Source organism: Mauremys mutica, chromosome 18 (assembly GCF_020497125.1).
Source record: "Mauremys mutica isolate MM-2020 ecotype Southern chromosome 18, ASM2049712v1, whole genome shotgun sequence".
NCBI classification, from domain to species: Eukaryota; Metazoa; Chordata; order Testudines; family Geoemydidae; genus Mauremys; species Mauremys mutica.
The window spans coordinates 12,469,987-12,490,279 of record NC_059089.1 but is presented as its reverse complement, the minus strand read 5'-3'; the positions used below and the strand labels follow the sequence as shown (position 1 = coordinate 12,490,279).

The following is a 20,293-nucleotide window of genomic DNA, read 5'->3' as shown; positions in this document are numbered from 1 at the left end:
GTGCACCAAGTGTTAGCTGCAAGGCAAATTAAAGGCAGGCAGAGCTTTGGGGGAGATTGTTTGGGTGGGTAACGATCAGGGACTCAGTAAGTCCCTCTTTTCCCTAAGGCAGAGGGGTAACAAGGTGATTCACAGTTCTGGGTGCCTAGAGAAAGTGTCACACCTTCACCTTAAAGTACGAGATGTGGCAGAGCCAGGAGGCTCAATGCACTGTACCTCAAGCAGGGTAGCTGGCAGGTGAGAAATCCAGCAGGCAGACCACTGCAGGACGAGAGAAGTGGGTCTAGTTGAAAGAGCAAAGTATCTGGGAGCCAGGACTGCTGGGTTCCATTTCTGGCTCACCGACTGGCTATCTTTTAAACTTTGGGCAAGTCACCTCCGTGTGGCCCAGTTTCCCCCCAGCAAAATGGGGATTATAATCCTTGGAGGGATATTTGGTTAATGATCATTTGCAAAGTGCTTTGAGAAGGTTGGGTAAAGGGTGCTTACTAAACACAGGATACCGTTGTGCTGTAAAAAATGAAAGGTTTCCTCTTTGCATTGCTTAACTGGGAAACCAATGTTTCCGTTCCCCTTTGATCAGACAATAAGGTAGCTAACCCAAATCAGAAGCATTAGTAGAAATAATAATAGTGAATTGTAATACTTAGCTGTAAGGCTCAGAAAGCTTCATTTTCCTCTGTCCTGGGAGATCAGTGTTTAGTGTCAGTAATGGCAAATGAGGTGGTAAGTCCCTGGGCAACAGGTATTATGTCTTTGCAGACTCATATTCTCAAACTGGCACTTCCTGGGAGGTCCATTTGTTGTAACCACTCGGCATCTTTCTCTATGAATGAATGTACTTTCTAAGCACAGCGTCTGTTAGCTCAGCAAGTACTTACTTCAGGCATATTTTAACACACAGCTCTGCCGGGGTGTTGCTTATCCCAGGGTACCAGGAGAAGCTATGCAGTGTCTATGCCATTTTTAGTTGGAAAAAAAAGATGTAGAGGGTTAATCCTATGCTGAATGACTAGCCCTGAGACTGCCTAAAGCAGTGTCAGTAGAAGCGCTTCAGACATGCCTCATCAAACTCAGACCTAGGAGAAGAGGGTTTCCTAGCTAGCCATCTGGACTAGACGCGTAGAGTAAACGTAGCACATTTTCACCGCACTCCATGGAGAGTTACGCAGTAATCAGTAAAGCATGGAGCTCTTCCCTTCCCATGGCGAAAGTGTCTCCTTTCCTCAGTGCCATCGACTCCGTTTTACGACTCCTCCTCTGCTAGATGGGATGCTCAGGATCAACAGCGCCAGCCACCTGTGGAACTTACATGACCTTCCTGGAATGGGTGACATATTGGATTGAAATCATGTCACATTCAGTTACAGAAGGCAAGTGTGTGTGTGTATATACACAAAGCAATGCTCATCCTAAGTTATACAAGAGCTTATTAATAATCTTGGGGTTTTATACTTAAGACCCACCCCCATAGTAGCTGAGCGAACTTCCACATAAAATAGGTAGCAATGGTGAAGTCCCTAGCAGATGTTAGTTTATTTATTATTATTTTTTATTATTACTTTATTTTATTATGTATTTGTTATTAACATCCCAATTTAAGAAACTACACATCTTCAGCACTCATGTAAGCACATGGTTAACATGCATAACTTTAACAGGACAGTCAATGGGACCGTGACAGGCTGGCTGGCCGGCCTTTTAAGACAAGCCAGGCTCAGCCTTGCCTGTGACCTAGCAGCTAGCGCTCGGCTGACAATGGTGATATGGCAACTTAATGATACCTAGTGACCCCAGCGGCAGGGAATCAGGAGGAACTACTTAAACAGACCTGGGAAGGTAGGTTAGTGGGAAAAGCTGCAGGGAAGACCCAGGAAATAGTTGAGTTCTTGGGAAGAGCTTGGTAAAAGCAGGAATCTCCTGCAGGTAGGCGAACCGGTGGGGAGCAGGTCCAGGCTCCTGTGAATAGGAATGCGGAGATAGGGCTTAAACAGGCAGGAGGACCCACAGGCAGCAGCTTGGCTGTAGGGCTGACAAAAAAAGCAGGGAGGTCCCTTTGGGGAAGCTGCCAGAGTCCCTGGGGAAGGGAGGCAGTGAGGGGAAAACCTGCTAAGAGAAGCAGCAGCCAAGGAAGAACTTTGCAGGAGCAGGTTAGGCTCTGTGTGGGAAGCCCTGAAGCAGGGTCAGTAACCACACTCCTGTGGCGCATCTGTGTAAGATTGATCAGTTCAGCAGAGAAGAGAGAAGCCCCAGGCCTGAGAGCCCAGGGGAGGCTGCTGTGTTAAGCCCAGGGAAGCAGCACAAGGAGGGGAGTATGGGAGGGGAGTATGTTATGTTACAGGGACTAAAACCCATAATTCAAGTTAAGCACTTGCTTATGTGCTTTCCGTAGTGGCTGCAAGGTGGTGGGGTGTGGTATAAACGCCTTGCTGGCATTCATTTGCCAAAAGCAATGCAACCGTGCTGACAAAAGCTTTCTGCCGCACCACGTCGTCATTTATACAACCACTTGGGATATGCTCTGTCGTCTCTCTAGCTAACTAGAGACCTCAAGCTGTATTTAGTCTCCTCAGCTTCCAGGGGAGCCTGCCACAAATATAAGAAATGATAAAAGTGGGTCTGAATCTTGCTCTTAACTCTGATACCGTCACTGGGATGGAAGGAAGTTGATGCGTTTTAATTGTCACCAGTTCTTGATTCTCACATTCCTCTTTGCACCAGAGCATTGGTTCAATGTGGTGAACATAAAGGGTGTTCCATGTTCTGTCCTTATAAGAGCTTGTTATTACTGTCTATAGATCTCAAAGTTCTCTACAAAGGTCACTATATGTATTCCTGTTTCTCACATGGGGAAAATGAGGAACAGAGGTGCAGTGACTTGCCCAAGGCCACCCAGCAGGTCAGTGACAGAGCCAGGGATAGACCCCCATTTATCCTGAGTCCCAGTCCACTGCTCTAGCCACTGCCTTTCCTGATATGTGGACTTGAAATTACTTTGATTTTAAAACTGCAGCTTCCTCGATGATCTTCTCCTGCTTTGGGGTTGAAGTCTTCCCATGTCAAGTGGAGGCTGTTCAGACAGCCTCCAAAGGAAGAGTTAAAGAAGGGGATACAGGAAGACATCCTTGCAACCTGCTTCCTGTGCAGACATATTGCACAAGCCCAATGGTTTTACTCTCAAACAGCTGCAGCCCACTTCTTCTCGGGGCATAAACACAACACTTGAGAAACATCCTGCCGATAGACACATTCTAAACAAGGAGGGACTTTCTGTTCTCCTGGGGAAGCACTTCACAGAAAAAAAGTGTGGGTCATTCAAGTGTATTTGTACTGGAATTACTGGCCAGCTATGTTTAATTAAAGATTATTGGGGTACACTTCTCCTCCTTATGGTGTGATCAATTCCTCTGAAATCCATAGGACTGTTCATCTGAGCAGAGATTGCAGGATCAGGTCCTTCTCTCCTGGGTTGGGAGACTGGCTGCTGCGGACTGTGTAGATATGCCACAAGCGTTATGGTTATAGCGCTCTGTCCTGAAGTCCTTGCTCACGTTGTGCTCCCATTGATACTAAAAATGGGCCTTTCAGTTCTCTGGCCTCTGATTAATGGATCATAACAGCCCCTTTGTGCTGCTGCTGTTAGGATGTAGCCAAATCTAACAGCAGGAACTTCATCAATAAGGTGGGAGCCCAGAACACAACAGTTGCCATCCATAAAAGTTAAGAATCCTTTGGGAAAGTGTCTCCCAAATCCCTATTTGCACTCCATTAACCACTAAAATAGGTATTCGTTCAAGCATTCATACTGGAACCATCCAGGCAGCTGTCCTGAGGGCTCTTGATTGGTTTGGGAGTAATCAAAGCAGGGAGGAAAATTAACTGCTAAACAGGCTACAGGAACAGCAAGTTTACAAATACCAAATACTCCAAGCAACGGAGCCAGGATACTTTATGGGTCACTGGTAAACTGTAAGTGGAACTATGTTCACATAAACCACTTGCTGGAAAACTTCAAATGAACAAATTCATAAAAATCAACTCTGTGTCAATCATTTGCCGACAGAAGAAAATACTGACTGCATTGAACAAACGGCTTCTTGCAAAAAGTGGAACTTTCAATATTCTCATTTGATTTCTTCCTCGAGAAAGAGAAGATGAGAGCGAGGTTACAAGAATAACACAGTCAGATTGAACATGAGCCAGCCACAGATTAGAGGCATGTGGACGTCAAGACTTTCATGTTTTAGAAGCCCAAGACTTTCAGGATACGGAGCGAGGGAAGACACAAAGAGCTAAACGCTAGCCTGATGAAATCATTTTATTCTGCTAAGCTTTTCTGAGCACTGGCTCAAAGATGAGAAAATATAACAAAAGGGGATTAAATGGGCTAAGATCACAAATGTCCCTGTGTGATTACTTGTCCTAAAATCATCAGTGAGGGGACTGGGCTCTGGCAGGGACCTTTCAGATCTAGTGTCCATTTAGTGAAGTAGAAAGAACCAACGCAATTATATACTAATTTTTCCATGAACCTTTCATAAACACAAAGACCTATTCCCCTGATTTATCCACCTTTAAAAAGCTTTCTCCCACCACGGTCCATGATCTAAATATTATTTTTAGCCCGTTATTCCTTGTTCTAACCTTTGTGCCCAATGTGAATAGTTCATTTTCCTCTTTACTGTATGGCTTTTGTAAAATCTCAATCTTTGATCTGGATTCACATCAGAACATTACAGCTGAGATACATTTCTAATTTGTCTGGAGTTCTAAAAAAAATATACTGCACCTTCCATCTGAGAATTTCACAGTATTGTCATCCCTATATTATGAGTGCAGAAAATGATTTGAAGTAGTAATACAGAAAGCAGGGCGGTCAGGATTCCTAATGTCCTTCTCTGACCAGTAGAAAACACTGTTACAGCCCGCCAAGCTGTCCGGCGGTGTCTCAAGGACAGACCGTTAAGAAGCAGGGCACAAATTGCAAATTGGTTATGAGTTCTATACTTAGATGTCATCAACGAATTATCAAGTGTCAACTCCTCAAGCCCTAAAACAGCCTAAACATGGAGTCACAGACAGTCCCCCTTGGGCACTTTCTATCTTGCCATCCAGGTAAACTTGTAGATAGATGATTCATTACAGCAATAGTCATTTTACTCCAGGTCCCAAAGAACCAGTCACTTGCCTCAGGTCAGTTGCACCTTAGATCTCATACTAGACAATACTCGTGGCCAATCCTGTAATAAACTATCTAAAGATTTTATTAACTAGGAAAAAGGAATCAGAATTATTTACCAGGTTCAAGCAGGTAAACATACAAGCACAAATAAGTTCCAATCTTAAGCTTAAGACAAATGGCCCATCTAGCCCAGTATCCTTTCTTCCAGCAGTGTCCCCAGTCAGGTGCTTCCGAGAGAATGAACAGAACAGGGCAACTATCTAGTGATCCATCGTCCACTCTCCGCTTCTGGCAGCCAGAGGCAAGGGACACCCAGAACAGTGGTTGCATCCCTGACCATAGCCATTGATGGGCCTATCTTCCATGAACTTATCTAATTCTTTTTTGAGTGCAGTTATAGTTTTGGCCTTCACAACATCCTTTGGCAACGAGTTCCACAGATCGACTGTGTGTTATGTGAAGCTACCTTTAGTTTGTTTTAAACCACCTGCCTATTAATTCCATTGGGTGACCCCAGGTTCTTGTTATGTAAAGGAGTAAATAACACTTTTTTGTTCACTTTTTCCACGCCAGTCATGATTTTATAGACCTCTATCATATCCCGCCTTAGTCATCTCTTTTCCAAACTGAAAACTCCTAGTCTTCTTAACCTCCTCTCGTATGGAAGTTGCTCCATACCCCTAATCCATCTGTACATATGATCTATAGTTCTGGTTTTGTTCTACCTCCCAACTTTGAATTACTTGCAACTGTTATCACTGTCTCATTTCTTCATTGGTCTCTAACTGGAAACACATTTCCTCCCAAATGCCTGTGCTTGAATATTTCCTGGGGCCTAAAACCATTCAATCCAGGTATCTATTCCACTGAATAAAAGCACGATCACCTGATCATTCATGTTTAATGAGGCAGATTCATTTGAGTTGCTGCTTTCCCATCTGTATGATGCTACCTGGGGTTGTGTACACTATCAGTGACACATCAGGATCCACCAAGAACACATGAATCCTCAATGCTACAGGCAAGCTGCATTCAAATCCTATTGTCAATATTGCTCTGTTCTAGGCTAAATTATTCTAGCATAGGATAGTGAAGTTTATGTCAGAAATCCTAACCACCACTGACTACCAGTAATCCAGTAATCAATTTTCGCAGAATATGATGTGATTCAATGTACATCTGGCCAGTGTTTTCCAGAATCCCAATCCCTAAAGATGAGAAGCTTGAGCTGTGGTGTCCTGCCATTAGAATCCAGTCATCCTATGGCCCATCTATCCATTATGTCCTTCTCTACATATGTCTTGATGGTCTATAAGTCTAGGGTGAGCAGATAGCAAGTATGAAAAATCAGGACGGGGGTAGGGGGTAACAGGAGCCTATATAAGTAAAAGACCCAACAATCGGGACTGTCTCTATAGAATCGGGACATCTGGTCACCCTATAGAAGTCTTATGAATGCTAAAAATCAGCCTTCTCTAGTCTAATGTTCTTTCACTTTCACATAGGATGAAATTCCATCCCTCCCTCCTCTCTCTCAAACAAATCTTGCCATCAAAGTTTATTTCTCAAGAGAGGATGCTGCAGGCAGTAAGACCTGGGCTCCTATCCTGCTTGGTATGGACCAGTGCTTAAAGGTGTATCTCGGATCCAGAATTCTTTAAAAGAGAATCCCCCCCCCCCACACACACACACCCATTGATTCAGTTTTTGTTTTGTTTCTGATTCAGGGAATCACTTCATGCTGATACATAAATTAAATTAGGGAGGGGTGAGTAGATAGGATGAAACAAGAACAGGCCTGGGGTGAGCCAGATAAGAAGAAACAAGAACAGGTCTGAACTTTTGCCTGAAATGTTAATCTCATAGGGAACCTGGTTTGAAATTTGCGTAGAGTAGTGGGTGGAGAAAACAAAGAGGAAAATTATGGTGAACAGGTTTTAACAAGTGAAGGCAAAAGGCTGGTGTTAACAGTTACTGAGACAAATACAGCAAAGGACTTTAAACAATCCAACATTTTTAGCTTTCTATGACACTCATGGATTTGGACAATGAAATAAAATGTTTTCCAAGCATATGCTAGAGTTAGAGACTGGAAGGGATAACTCTGAATGCATTGTAAATATAAGAACCATAGGATCAGAGGATTTCTTCTGTCAGATCAGAGCATTGGTACATCAAGTCCAGGACCTTGCTTTAAGCAGTAGTCAATAGCTGAAATTTACCTGAGCAATGGGAGGCTCTGTGGCCTAGGTTAGATAGGAGGTCAGACTAAATTATCATAATGGTCCCTTCTGGTCTTAATTTATGACCCTATGACATTGTGAATTTCCATAATACTCCTAGCCAACTAGGCAATGATTATATTTGGGGGGGAACCTTGCCTGAGCCCCCATCACACTTAACTGCCAAATAGATCCCATTGCACCCAGTATTTACGAGAGCCAGCAGTGGTGGGAGATCTTAGTAGAGTAGCTGTGCTCAGAACAGTGGGGATGTGGTATTTTTAGAAGACAGTGGACCACTCTCAGCTTCTCTCTCAGGTCCTATTGGTGATTCATTCATAGATTGCGAGGCCAGAAGGGACCACTGTGATCAGCTAGCCAGCCCTCCTGTATCACACAGGTCCCAGAACTTCTCCAAAATCTTTTAGCTCATCCTAGCAGACCTTTTAGAAGAGCATCCAATCGTGATTTTAAAAACTGTCAGTGATGGAAAATTCACCATGATCCTGGGAATTTTTTTTTCCAATGGTTAATTACTCTGACTGTTAAAAATGTGTGTCTTATTTCCAGTCTGAATTTGTCTAGCTTCAACTGCCAGGACGGGGGACACAACTTCTTGGAAACAGAACTGGCTGCAAACAATTAGAACATAGGATTTGTCACAAATTGCAATGTGGGGAGGGAGGGAGAAATCCTTCTCCCCATCCTCTTGACAAGCTCTATAGCTAATTGAAAACCAGGACAAACTTTTTGTTCCCCCCTTTCCTAAAAAAATTGTGAAAAAAATCATCCTGCTTTTTCACAGAAAATCAAAATTTGGATGCTTCACCAGTTTTATTTAATGTGGCTGCTGGTCCTAAGCTGTCTGGGGAAAATAGATGCTTCTGCTAATGTAGGATTAGCAACACCACTGTAAAAAATTGGGGGGAGATATTTGAAATGACCAGAATATAAAGAACAGATGAGTCAACTCATAACATGGAAATTCTTAAAGAGCAGTGACAGGCCCGCATTCAGGAAACGCTTTGTTTAAATATATCCTTATTCTGTGAAGCCTATAAATCGTGTTTAACTTTAAGCCTGTGCATCAATGCTTCCTGAATAGGGATTCTTTCCTGAATTAGAGTATGCAGAGATGCAAACACTAGATCTGGTCCAAAAAAATTCAAAATTTGAAATTTTGTTGAAAATTTTGAAATTGGGTGGGAGGCTAATCGAGGAAAATTTTCAACAGTCTTGTAATTTCTTCCCCTTTTTTTTTTTTGGACTGATTGTGGAGGTGGGTGGAATTATCTGAATTTTGACACTTCCATTTATTTTTAAACTGGGAGGAAAGTAGCCAATAAAATATTAAATTTTCTATCTCTTTCTGACCAGCTCTTGAGTCAGCCTCTCCAGTTTGTCCAGGAGAGGGTCAAACAATAGAGTGAAATATCATTTTTTGTATAAAAAGACTGGAGAATCTTCTGACCATTTATATCTGAAGTAATTATTATGAGAGTTGCGGGATTCAAGGTTCAAGATGACTGCCCCAGGTCAGAAATTCTTTCCCTTCTCCATGTGCAGCAGAGCACAGTTGACCATATCTATTTTCTCTCTCTTGGATATGTAAGGGTGGGCAGGATATTCCCTGTAATGTAATTCCCTTAACACGGCAAGGATTGGTTGCTGCTGGAGGCAGCGTACTGGATTTGATGGACAAGTGGTCTGATCCTGTGTGGCAAATCCTGAGTTCCTAGGAAAAGCCGGCTGACAGGAGATGCCGTCAGAGGGGTGAAGTAGCTGGAAGGAGCCAGTCAACCAATTTTAATTCCAACCAGGATCCAGGTGGTGCCCTCGGATTGTAGCTCAAAAGGATCCCACTGCTTTTTAGGAGGCTGGTTCATCGCTTGTTCAAGCCAACCCGTGTGTTTGCACTGACTCCGGTGGGCTTTGGATCAGGCCAAAGGGAGTGCATCAGATGGCAGTGCTTGCTTACTGGAAGAACATCAGAGATGTGTGGTCAGGACAGTAGCTAGGTGAAGGCAGAGCTGAAACGCTCAAGGTTTTTTAAAAGGTAAGTAAGTGGGGTGGGCTGAATGGGCTAGTTTATACTGCCCGTTAGGAAGAACATCCAGGTTACCCACCCACTGAAGCCAGGACACCTTTAACTCTCAGTCACAAACCTGAGGTTCCAGGGAAGAATAGAGATAACAAAAAGATGCCCTTGAAATATACTGAAGGGGGTGGTCTGTGAATTACTGATAGCTTTGGGTGAGGAAAGGGGATGAGGGTGAGGGGGCTTTGTCCTCAGTTGGATGAAACAGGAGCATCGCAAACGAGAACAGATTATCTCTCCAAACACACACGCACCCCAGACACATAATCCCCTTTTATCAGATCCCGAGAAGAAAGACGAGGCTTCTCTTTTCTCTCTCCTTTTCAAGGCATCAGGATGGAGCTCAGCTCAGACCTTGCTCCCCTTCTCCCTCCGCCCCCCCCCAGCTTCTGAGTTTGCAGCAGCTCAGAGACATTCCTTAATGAGAACGCAAGGTTGCAATTACATGGGCCTCCACCTCACCTGGTGTAAACTGGCATAAACCAAGCGAAGTTTGGCTGATTTACACCAGCTGAGGGGGCTGCGATGTGTGAGACGCATCTTTGGAACTGGAATCCTGCTTGCCACCCTCCTGTTCTTACTGGATTTTGTTTCACAGCATTAATAACAGGGGGAAAGACTCAAAACTCTGATAATATACTTTGCTGATGCTGTAAGGAAAATATTCTCCTCTGACTCACTTGCCTTGAGCTGACTTTTTTTTTTCTCTCGTGGAGCAGGGGGTTTCCTTCTTTAGCCATAAACTGCATGCAAATACCTTTGTGTGTGTGTGTGTGTGTGTTTTTCAGTTTCACAAGCTAACCCATGCTCCAAAGGGACTCGGGAGGCTGTTCCTTTAATAAGCCAACTGGAAAAAAAAAAGTGGAAAGCTTGCCTTGAGGCATCCCATTACAGTGGAATGAGACAAGGATCAGGGCTTCTAGCTCAGCTATAAAAACCAGGCAGAAGCTGGCTCCTCTGACCACAGTTTGCCTTACTGTCAAACATCTCTCGCTCTCTCTTTCTCAAACACACCCAGACTGTAAGACAAGACAACTTTTTTTCTCAGTTTTGACAGGACAGCCACAAAGTGGAAAGGCGGTTGCTGACTTTTGCATCCTATTTATTTCATGGAGGCTGCTCGTGGTGGGATCTAATTCATATCAGAGCTGGTAAGGTAAGTCTGCTTCAGCACAAATTGCTAAATCTAAAAAACCCCCAAAACTACAACAACAAAAACCCTCAGGAGCTTTTTCTTTTTTTTTAAGCTTGCAATAATAGAATGTGCCCTAGTGAACTTTACAATCATTGCTTTTATTCAGTCTGAACTGCCAGAGGATCTCATCTGGGAACATTTTTTCGTGAAGTGTGCATGCGTTCAGGCTGTTTTTATTTTCTGATGTCTGATATAATCAGATGAGTGTCTCAGTGGCATTGGCCTGAACAAATGAATGAACCAATGAATGAATGAATGAGCGCTGGGATTGCTGAGCTCTAGATCTGGGGAAATGCAGACAAAATTTGGATGACAAGGTGGGTACAAAATGAATGTCCAGTTGGAGTGGAATTCTTGAGGTTTGCTTTGCTATTCAAGTAACTAAAGAAGGTGTCCCCACTATCAGATCGAACCCACTTCTAATTCTTAGGCACTTCAAATAATTGTCATCACTAGACTGTTAGGGATGAATTGAAAAGAGTTGGAAGGTTTTCATTTTTAATTGGCCACTTCCCTGGCGCTAAAGTTTTTTTTTGTTCTCACCTTTCTCCCCTCCCCACCCCGCACTGGGCTCCAGTTTCTTCCACAAGTACAGTGACATCTGACTCTGTATTGGGGAACAAAAGACAAAGGCAGCCACAGCTGGTATTTTATTACTAAGTATTTAAAATGGGAGGACAAGGGGACTCCAGGGCAGAGGGCTGAAATTCTGCCATCATGATAGGTAAAAACGAACCACTCTCTGTACTAACCAGAGTTACTTTCTCATGCTTAACCAATTACTTCCCCGTGCATTACAATGTTTGGCATTGCCAGTGATCCCGTTGGCTTAAATTGCTTCAGCTGATAGAGAAGATTGTAATCCTTGGCTTTGTTTAAGTCCTACTTCAGAACTTTCTGTGGTTACATCATTTTTAAGTGTTCTCCCTTTGTGTTTTACAACTTAATATCTGGTTAATGGGAAGAACTGGGGTTTGGCTAGTATTTTCATTTTGACAAAACTTTCATTGCACCGGGCAGATAAAATGTTACCTTTATGCTGTCTGGCATAAATGGAAAACCATGACACGTCTCTAGTGTAGAGCAGACACACACATAGTGTAGAGGCACAAGAAGGGTATTCTTTACCAACTCTTCATTTATCCAGAAGCTGGAACAAAAGCCAGTATACTGCAGTTATTCAGTGAATAGGGCGGAAAGTCTGATGTAGTATCTCTTTTTCCACCAGTTCATTTCCACCAGTTCATTCCTTTAGTGAATGTTCATTTTCAAACTTCCCCTCCTTATGCTGGAGTAAAGTAGCAGAGAGGAAAACGTATAACTACACACATTAAATTAGAGCATGTTTTTTTTAACTATCTAACATGTATCAGAGTGCCTGTATGTGCCTTGAAATGGTTTAAAACCAGAGCCTGCAAATGGTATGTACAGTTTGATGACTTAGCAAGTATTAACTCTTTTATAACAGAGAACTGAAAAGAGAGCTAGATATGGAACGAGAGTTTTCTATTTTGTGTCTTTTCATTTCACATTTCTAAGCACTAAATCTTAAAAATCAGGGTTTTTTAATCAAATTAACATGCTCAGTTAAAATCAAGCTGAACCAGTCACCTCACTGGTTTTCACACCAGTTATCAGGGAGTTCACAGTCAGCCTCATGGTGCAGCTGGTCCCCCTCTCCAGTATCAGCCCAGCAAAGAGCTTGCATCTTGAACATGGGGATTAGCAGCTGTAAAACAGCAGAGTAAGAAGGGGCTAGTCAAAAGACTCCATCCTGCCCATACCCTCACTGGCCCCATTGCATTCATTGTCTGCAGCAAATTACTATTCATGTGCCAGATTTTCTCTTCCTTAATGTCATCCCATGTCTCCTTTCATCCCAGAGAAGAGGCTTTTCTAGTTACTGTATTGATGCTATCCATGCCATTGGAAGAGCCCTATGAGCCACAGAAAAGCATGTATCTTGCAGATTAGAGCACTCACTGAGTCTTGTCTGACAGCAAAGCTGGTGTCATATAGCAAGAGGTGTCAGACAGGACATATTGCTGAACCCGCCCCCCAAAACCTCCGCCTTTCCAGTGAATTAGTGCTGCTGGGTGCCCCATAAAATTTGACTCAGAAGCACTTCCCAAAGTTACTGTAACTCTGGCCAGAGTGCATAACTTTTATAGGGAAATCCCTTCTTCTGCTAGCCCTATCACACTCAGGAGTGACTGCCCTCTCCCTCTCCCCCCAAATAATTGCAGTTATGCTTAACTATCACGTTACCAGCCTGGAATTTCGAAAGGTGTTTGACGTTAGATAGGGGTGGCTTATTCATCCTAAACCTGACATTTATAAAATCCCTATAATAAACTAAAGGGCTCTTTCATAGGTGCAGATGTTCTGGGATGCTTTACCAAGACGGTCAAAGCTCTCTTGATTAAAGATATTCTGTCACTTAGGGATAAGCAAGACCAGAGTAGATAGCTGCAGTCTTTAGTTCTTTGGGTAGGTTCCATACGCTCCTTCCTTCTCTGCTGTCAAAATACAGAACTGAAAATGGATTTAAATTACTGCGGTGATTGCAAGTCTAAAGCTTAGCAGCTTCATAACCTCAAGGAATATCATCATGTGAAATAACGGCCACCCACTTACAGCTGTTTGCTAGTCTTCTGATATTACACATCTCATCTCATGTTTGCCTAGGCTTGTATGACTTTGACATGTAAGGCATTTTGGATGCAAAGGCACAATGGAAAATGCTAAGTATTAATCATTTGGTATGTTGGATTGCATGAATTGACAATGGCAAATGTGAATTTATACCAGTCATCTGGTGTACCTAACATTACGTTACCTCATCCTTGCAGAGCTGCTAAGTTGGCATAGTGAGTTAACTTTAATTAGAGTGTAATAAACCTCTTACTGCATAAGATCTGGGTTCAGATTTGAACTTGGACACAAATGAAAAATAATTGGGTGGTCTCTGTGTAGTTACCAACGAGCCATTTGTCTACCTTACAAGCTCAACACATAATTAAACGTAAGAGACGCAGGGAGGTTGAAAATTACTCCAGTCTGAGGTCTGGGACTTGATATATTCAGCCCTGGACACATGCCATAAAGGCACTGCTAAGTAAAGGGCCACTGACAGTTTTAAGGTCCAATATCTCATAAACCTCCAGGGTTAGAAATGTATGATTTATACTACTGGAAAGTTAGGAATGTCATCTTCCCAGTGGCAGAAAGCATTTGTTTTGAACTCTGGCAGGCTATAAGATTGGTTTGTAAAAATATGTTCTAATTTACCATTTGTTTCCCACCCACCTACCTAACTTAAATTCTTATATGGTCTTTTTTTGGTTTGTTTGATTTTTTTTTCCAAGCAGCACTGTGTCAGGAACTGAGACTTTTTCACAAAAAACAATAATTTATAAACTATATAAGCCTGAAAATATCGTAAAGCATTAATACCTAAGCCTAGCAGTTTTCTAGATAATAGCTGCAGTATGATCACAGAAAGCATGTTACAACTGAAGGCGGGAAACTAACAACGATGGGAATCAGAATGACATGATTTTATGGACCACATGACCTTCCAGGGTTAGAAATATTATGGCAGACAATACAAATCATTTTAGGACCAATAAAGTTTGGTCCTAGATTCCTGCCTGAAAATACACTTGAGCCCCCGGGCCAAGGAATGGAAGAACAGGGGACAGTTGCAGGTCAATATTGAGCTATGAGATTTACTCTCATTGGTGAAGTGCTTTGAGATCTATGAATGGAAAGGACTTCCAACGGCCTGATCCAAAGCCCATTGAAATCAGCTACCATGACCAGTGATGCTGGAACAATTTTTATAACGGGGCGTGCTGAAAGCAGAAACCATGTATTTGGGTTGTTATTACTACTTCAAGTCTGGGGGTGCTGCAGCACCCCTAGTTCCAGCACCTATGACCATTGCCTTCAGTGGATTTTGGATTGGACCTCTTAACAAGCTGCTGTTGTTATGACTACATTAGTTTGGGGTCTCTTTGTGCGCGGTGTTGTATACACATTTAGAGACAGTCCCCGTCCCCAGAACCTTACAAATAGACAAGACCAAAACATCGTTACTGATGGCTTTAAAAGCTCTTTGTGGGATTCAAAGGAAAGAAGCGAAACGACCATTCTTTGAAGAAGCAAAATGCCAGAAAGAAGCAAAATGAACAATTATCCGATACGTTGTCGAGCTCTTTCAGTTTCCACTGAGCCGTGGGGTTGTACAGCTTAACCATCCCTGTCGATGGCGCGCTACCTACTTGTGCATTCCCCGCTCCAGCCAATCCAAGTTGACGTTAAATGCCTTCCGCACATGGGGAAAGTTAACAACTGGGCATTCCTCCAGTAAATAAAATCCCCCAAAGTGTGATGGAATTAAGCTGCACAAAATGGCTGGGGTAGGAGTGGGAGGGGATTCTTTGAGACAAAGGGTATTCTATGGGCCTAGCAGGATGGTTGGATGCATAAGGAAGGAATATGATGAAGCCCATAGTGCTGTGCAGAAGAATCCTTTACCTATGGTCTTTTCCTAGTGTTAGTAGGAAAAGCTGTTACAAGGTAAATGTGGTTTGGATTATACATCTTTCATCATACTTGGATGAGAAAAAAAAATCTTTTTAGGATTCCTCTTTGTGTCATTCACACACCCCAAATCCCGTTGCTAATACACACAGCAATATAGGGCCATATCCTTGGCTGGTTTAAATCAATGTTGCTGCATTGATTTCAGAAGAACTAGGCCAACTTACACCAGCTGATGACATAGCTCACAAACTGTCCATAATAAAACACAAGTAAGATATTGCTCCTTGGGCTATGGAGCCAATGGAAATGATGTCCCATCTCCCTCCCTCCCCCATATATATAAAAGGGTTATTTGTAAGTTGAATTCAAAAGACAAATTCATTCCGAGTTGACTCAGACATTAGAAATATCCTCAAATTCACATCCTTGATGGTGTTGCCACTGTCGTTTCAATTAAACTAATCTCGGCTGTTGCCAAGTTTTAAGAATTTCTAACCAGAAAATCCCTGTCTGCAAATAGCCTGTGGCATTTTGTATTCTTCAGAAAATGGAGGGTAGCCTTGCCAAGTTTGCATTCAGTCATCTATCACATATAAGCCATTCTTCCTCAGCAATAAGGGAGCTCTGGTGCCTACTTATAAAGATTACTCACACAGAAAACCGTTCCTTTTAACCAGAGCTGCATGAGGAGCAGAAAGGAAGCTTTCTTCAATTCATATAGCTGTTTGGTTTCCAACCCCCTAACAAAAATGATATTGTTTCATGGCTAGAAAACCTATTCTTTTTTGCAACTGACTAAGAAGAACATGGTGACGGAGACGAATTAGTTTTAATACAGACGCAAACAAAAAATCAGATCTTAGAAATGAAAAAGGTCTGTTAGGGTTTAGTTTAGATATCTTGTCCCTCCCCCTGCTGAGCTGTAGCTCTAGCAAGAGATGAATTGGGTATAGTTTTAGACGGAGGTTTTCAAGGTGGCCCACGGAGGGGTGCTGAAATCATTTATTTTCCTTTGAAAATTGCTGGTGTAATGGCGCTAATTCAGCAAAACACATGTTCTAAACTGTCCTGATTCATCGGAACAATTGAAACACAGGCTTAAAGTGAAGCATGTAATTAAGATCCTTGCTGAACTGGGGAGTTAATCTTAAAGTTTAACTCTATGGACCTGCTTCTTATTTACCCTTATGCCTCCTGACACCACTGTGTAAAATAGTCTTAGAATGGGTGTAATGGTTTTCACTTTGTTGCTCAGGCCTCTCAATCCTTAGGCCTTTGGGGTTGCTTTGACTTACACACACACACACGTACACGTCATTATGGTTATTGGTATCTCTAAGGTGCCCAACGCATCACTACACCAGATTGCTTTCCAGGAAAGCGATCATCTTTTCATTCCCCCATGGGCTCACAATCACAGTGACGCAATGATAACCCAATTCCTGCACTGCCAAGTCTGGTATAAAGAGTACAAGATCCAAAGAGTGTGACATGCCAAAATGGGATAGAAATGGATTTCCACTTGCCTGGTCTCTCTCAAGCTGACTCTGGTCTGGTCACACTTCTGAAGCTATTTTGCTGTTCTACTAGTCTTATTTTACTGATTATATCAGCTTGGCTATGGTACTGCCATAGGCATTTTGGGAAAGTCAGTTTATACATGTGATTTATTGGTTTGGGATCCCTTAAGAGCAAATTATGAAGCCTTTACTCACATTGGTGATCAATTACTTACACCAATACACACCTTGGCACTACTCGGAGTAATGGCTCATCATTGGGAGTGAGGGGTTTACAATCTGGCTCCAAATTAATAGTGTTATTTTAAAGGGGCAGGGCCTGATTCTCAGTTACTCTAAGGCCACCTTACACTACTCTGAAAGTATAAAGGAGCCTTGCATTGGGTGTAAATATAACTTGCAATTGGTGTAAACTTTAAAGTCCCCATACACTGCCAGATGGGTGCAAAGGGCTTAGTGTAAATGAGAATCAGGCCTGAAGTGTCTAGTTTATCTTCAGTTGCTTTATATATGGACAGAGCTTATCCTATTAACTGTTAGTATTGCACTCAGAGTTGGAAAGGTGAGTGGGACCTAATGCATAACGCACCAAGCTAGTTGCATTGTGAAGAAACATCGGCTTGCTCAGGATGCAGCTACATGTGTTGACCTGATTCTGATCTGACTTGCATCCATGTAAGTCAGGAGTAACCTCTCGTGGAATTACACCAATGTAAAACAGGTACGAGTGAGAGGAGAGCTGGGTCTGTCGAATGCTTTCCAGTGGATAGAACTTATTACACCTGTGCTTCACCAACGTCATTGTTTGAAATTCATTTCATTTCCACATGCAATTAAAGGGATCGGTTTTCCTCTGTGCAATCAGATGAACTTAGACACTGCAGGCCAAATTCTCTCTTGATGTAAGTGTGTTGACTTCAGTGGAGATCTGTTAGCATAAAATTGGGCCCTGCTCCTCGGGTTCCACAGCTCAAGTTGCAGTCAGACATGGCTCTGGTGTGGATAGATCCCAAGTGAATATGCTCGAGAGAATGGGTCAGGATATTCTTGGAGGATTCTCAGATCTCCCTTCAGCTCAGCAGAGCCTCAGTTTGTTACATTCCGAACAATGTACAAGGTGTCTCGGTTTGTGCAGACTTCTTGCACAAGTGCAGTCATTGATTCAATGCACCACTTGCTCAGAGCTGCCCGTGTGTCTAGATTTTCTGTTCCCCTACACGATAAAAGCTTATGCTTTACAACAAAGTACCAAGGACCATTTCAGGCTGAGTTAAGGAGGAAAGATCTACTTCTTGTTTCAAGTGCTCTGCACGCATTTCCCTTGTGGCTTGTGGATTTGATCTGTTGGGGCGGGGTGGGGGGTTGCGCTCTCTGGAGTTGACTCCATCCCATCTCCGCCTCTCAACAATATTTTTTGTTCATAAAATAGAGGGTTTAAGGAAGGATCTACTACTCCACTGCTGGTTTCCGAAGAAGCAAGTTCTTGATCCATTATCTCTGACAGAATTAGGCCAAGCAGCTATCTAGCCTTGGGGGAGACAGACTTCTAGGAATTATTTCTGTGGTCTCATGTGTTGGTAAAATGTGCATATTCCTGCACATTTAAAATGTTAGTACCAAGGACAGAGGAGTTCTCAGCTGGGATGAAATGCATGCCAAGTAAATCATGAATTCTTTAAAAAATAAGGGGTTGTCTCAAAGGAAAGTTGCCAGCTCACTTCCCCAGCACCTATTAAGAGGAAGTCATAAGCCCCTGGGAGCTGGAAGGGAAGCAGTAATATTTCACACAGCTGAAAGCAGTGTATGTTTATGGTGAGGGCTGAGGGAAGCATCATCCCAATGTGTAATCTGCAGAGCTGGAATAATTATGTGGTTAAAGCAAAGCAAAATTACAAACTGCAGTGCAAATAACCACAACTGTTACTTAAAATATCCTCCTGCCTTCCAATCGATTGCCATCTCAGCCATTCATATCTTTTGAACGCGTTGTCATTTTCCAGTCCAATGAACAAGTGTGCCAATTGTGTTCTCTAGTTACAGCTAAGTCATAAAGAAAGAAGAACACCACTCCGTTTGCCTCTATATACAAAGATCCCTCTACAAAGTTAACTGAAAAGATGGGACAGTGGAATGTGTGGCTTATGGAATGGGACACTGGATAATTGCATGCTGGCTTTGTGACCCCAGTATAAATCCTTTCACTTGATAACATGGTGCTTTATTTTCATAAGAGCCCACGTTCTATGAAATAGACCAAATTACAAGACAAATTCTTTGATTGGGTAACTCCATGGAGGGATGAACTTGGCTTGTTATACCTATAGGCTGTGTGTGATCATAACCTCACCTTTGTGCAAAATGAACGTTCGTTTAAATATGAATGAATATTATGTGTTGATCACATCAGTGGCTTTACTCCCTAACTGCAAGCTTTAGCATAATTACAAAACTATTTTTAAAAAACATAACTGTTTAGTGTTTACTGTGATAAAAAGCAAAATCGAAAGTGAAGGGTTTCTATTAGTCAAATTATGCTCTCCTTTCCACCATTGTATTCTAGCGGATTGCATTTGGCTAGTGTGGAGTCACTCTGGATTTAAACCAGTGTCTCTGAGGAAAAAGATGCAATGAAAATCTTAGAATATGGAAAATGGAGTCAGACACCCAAAGTAAGCATAAGGGATCAAACGTGTGTGAAATGTGTTCACGGTTATTGATCAGATCTTGAAAGCTCCATTTTGTTTTTACACTTCCTCATCAGTATTGTTGACCCCGAGCATTCAAAAATCATGAACCTGGCCTGAAAATTATGACATTATGGGGGGAAGAGGAGGCTCATTTTATTTCTCTTATGGTTTCTAAGCCTTTAGGTCATACTGTCTTCCTGCTCATAAGCTTTTTCCTGCACCCAGAAGGCTAGAAACATATTTAAAACAAAGAAAACCTGTGGGTGTTTTCGATTTTTTTAGATAACATGATTCCAGGAGCTGGGTTTTTAAGAGAAATACCAAATATCACAAGCCTCATAATATCATGAGAGCTGGCAACAGTGCTCCTCTACTTTGTTGATATTAGTTAGCAAATGTATTGTAGGTGTCTCAATGGTGGATTTGAGGAGAGATTTGAACGCAGTAAAGGGGGTGGTCTTGTAGACAGCTCTGAAAGGGCTTCTCATGCATAGAGAGTAGAATGGAAGAAACTGCAAAGATTGTTTTGAAAGAAGCAGACAAACTGGCCATCTAGGGAAGCATCCTCTTCAGAGAGGTAGTGATGGGGAAACGGGGAGAAGCGCTGAGTCTGAAGGCCTTCCCATGAATGCTGCTTCTCTGTGTTTCTAGGTGCAGTGGTTTCTCAGCCTAAACATGTTTAGATGTTTGGTTACAGTAATTCTCGCTCACATTCGTGGGATAAATTAATCATCAAAATTGGGTGGGGAAGAAATCCAACCCCATAGCACATTGCTGGAGGTTTTATTACTTTCCTCTGGAACAATGATAGTCAATGTGTTCTTTATTGTGGACTACT

The 20,293-nt window shown here is 42.5% G+C and overlaps 1 protein-coding gene across 6 annotated transcripts in view; it reads left to right on the top strand.

Moving 5' to 3' along the window:
- The first annotated feature begins 10,480 nt into the window (after positions 1 to 10,480).
- TNC (tenascin C) overlaps positions 10,481 to 20,293 on the top strand; it is a 94,228-nt gene continuing 84,415 nt past the window's right edge. For all 6 annotated transcript variants that reach the window (XM_044992980.1, XM_044992978.1, XM_044992977.1 and 3 more), the window contains exon 1: positions 10,481 to 10,658. The gene's annotated coding sequence lies outside the window, so the exon portion shown is untranslated. The remainder of the gene's footprint in view (positions 10,659 to 20,293) is intronic.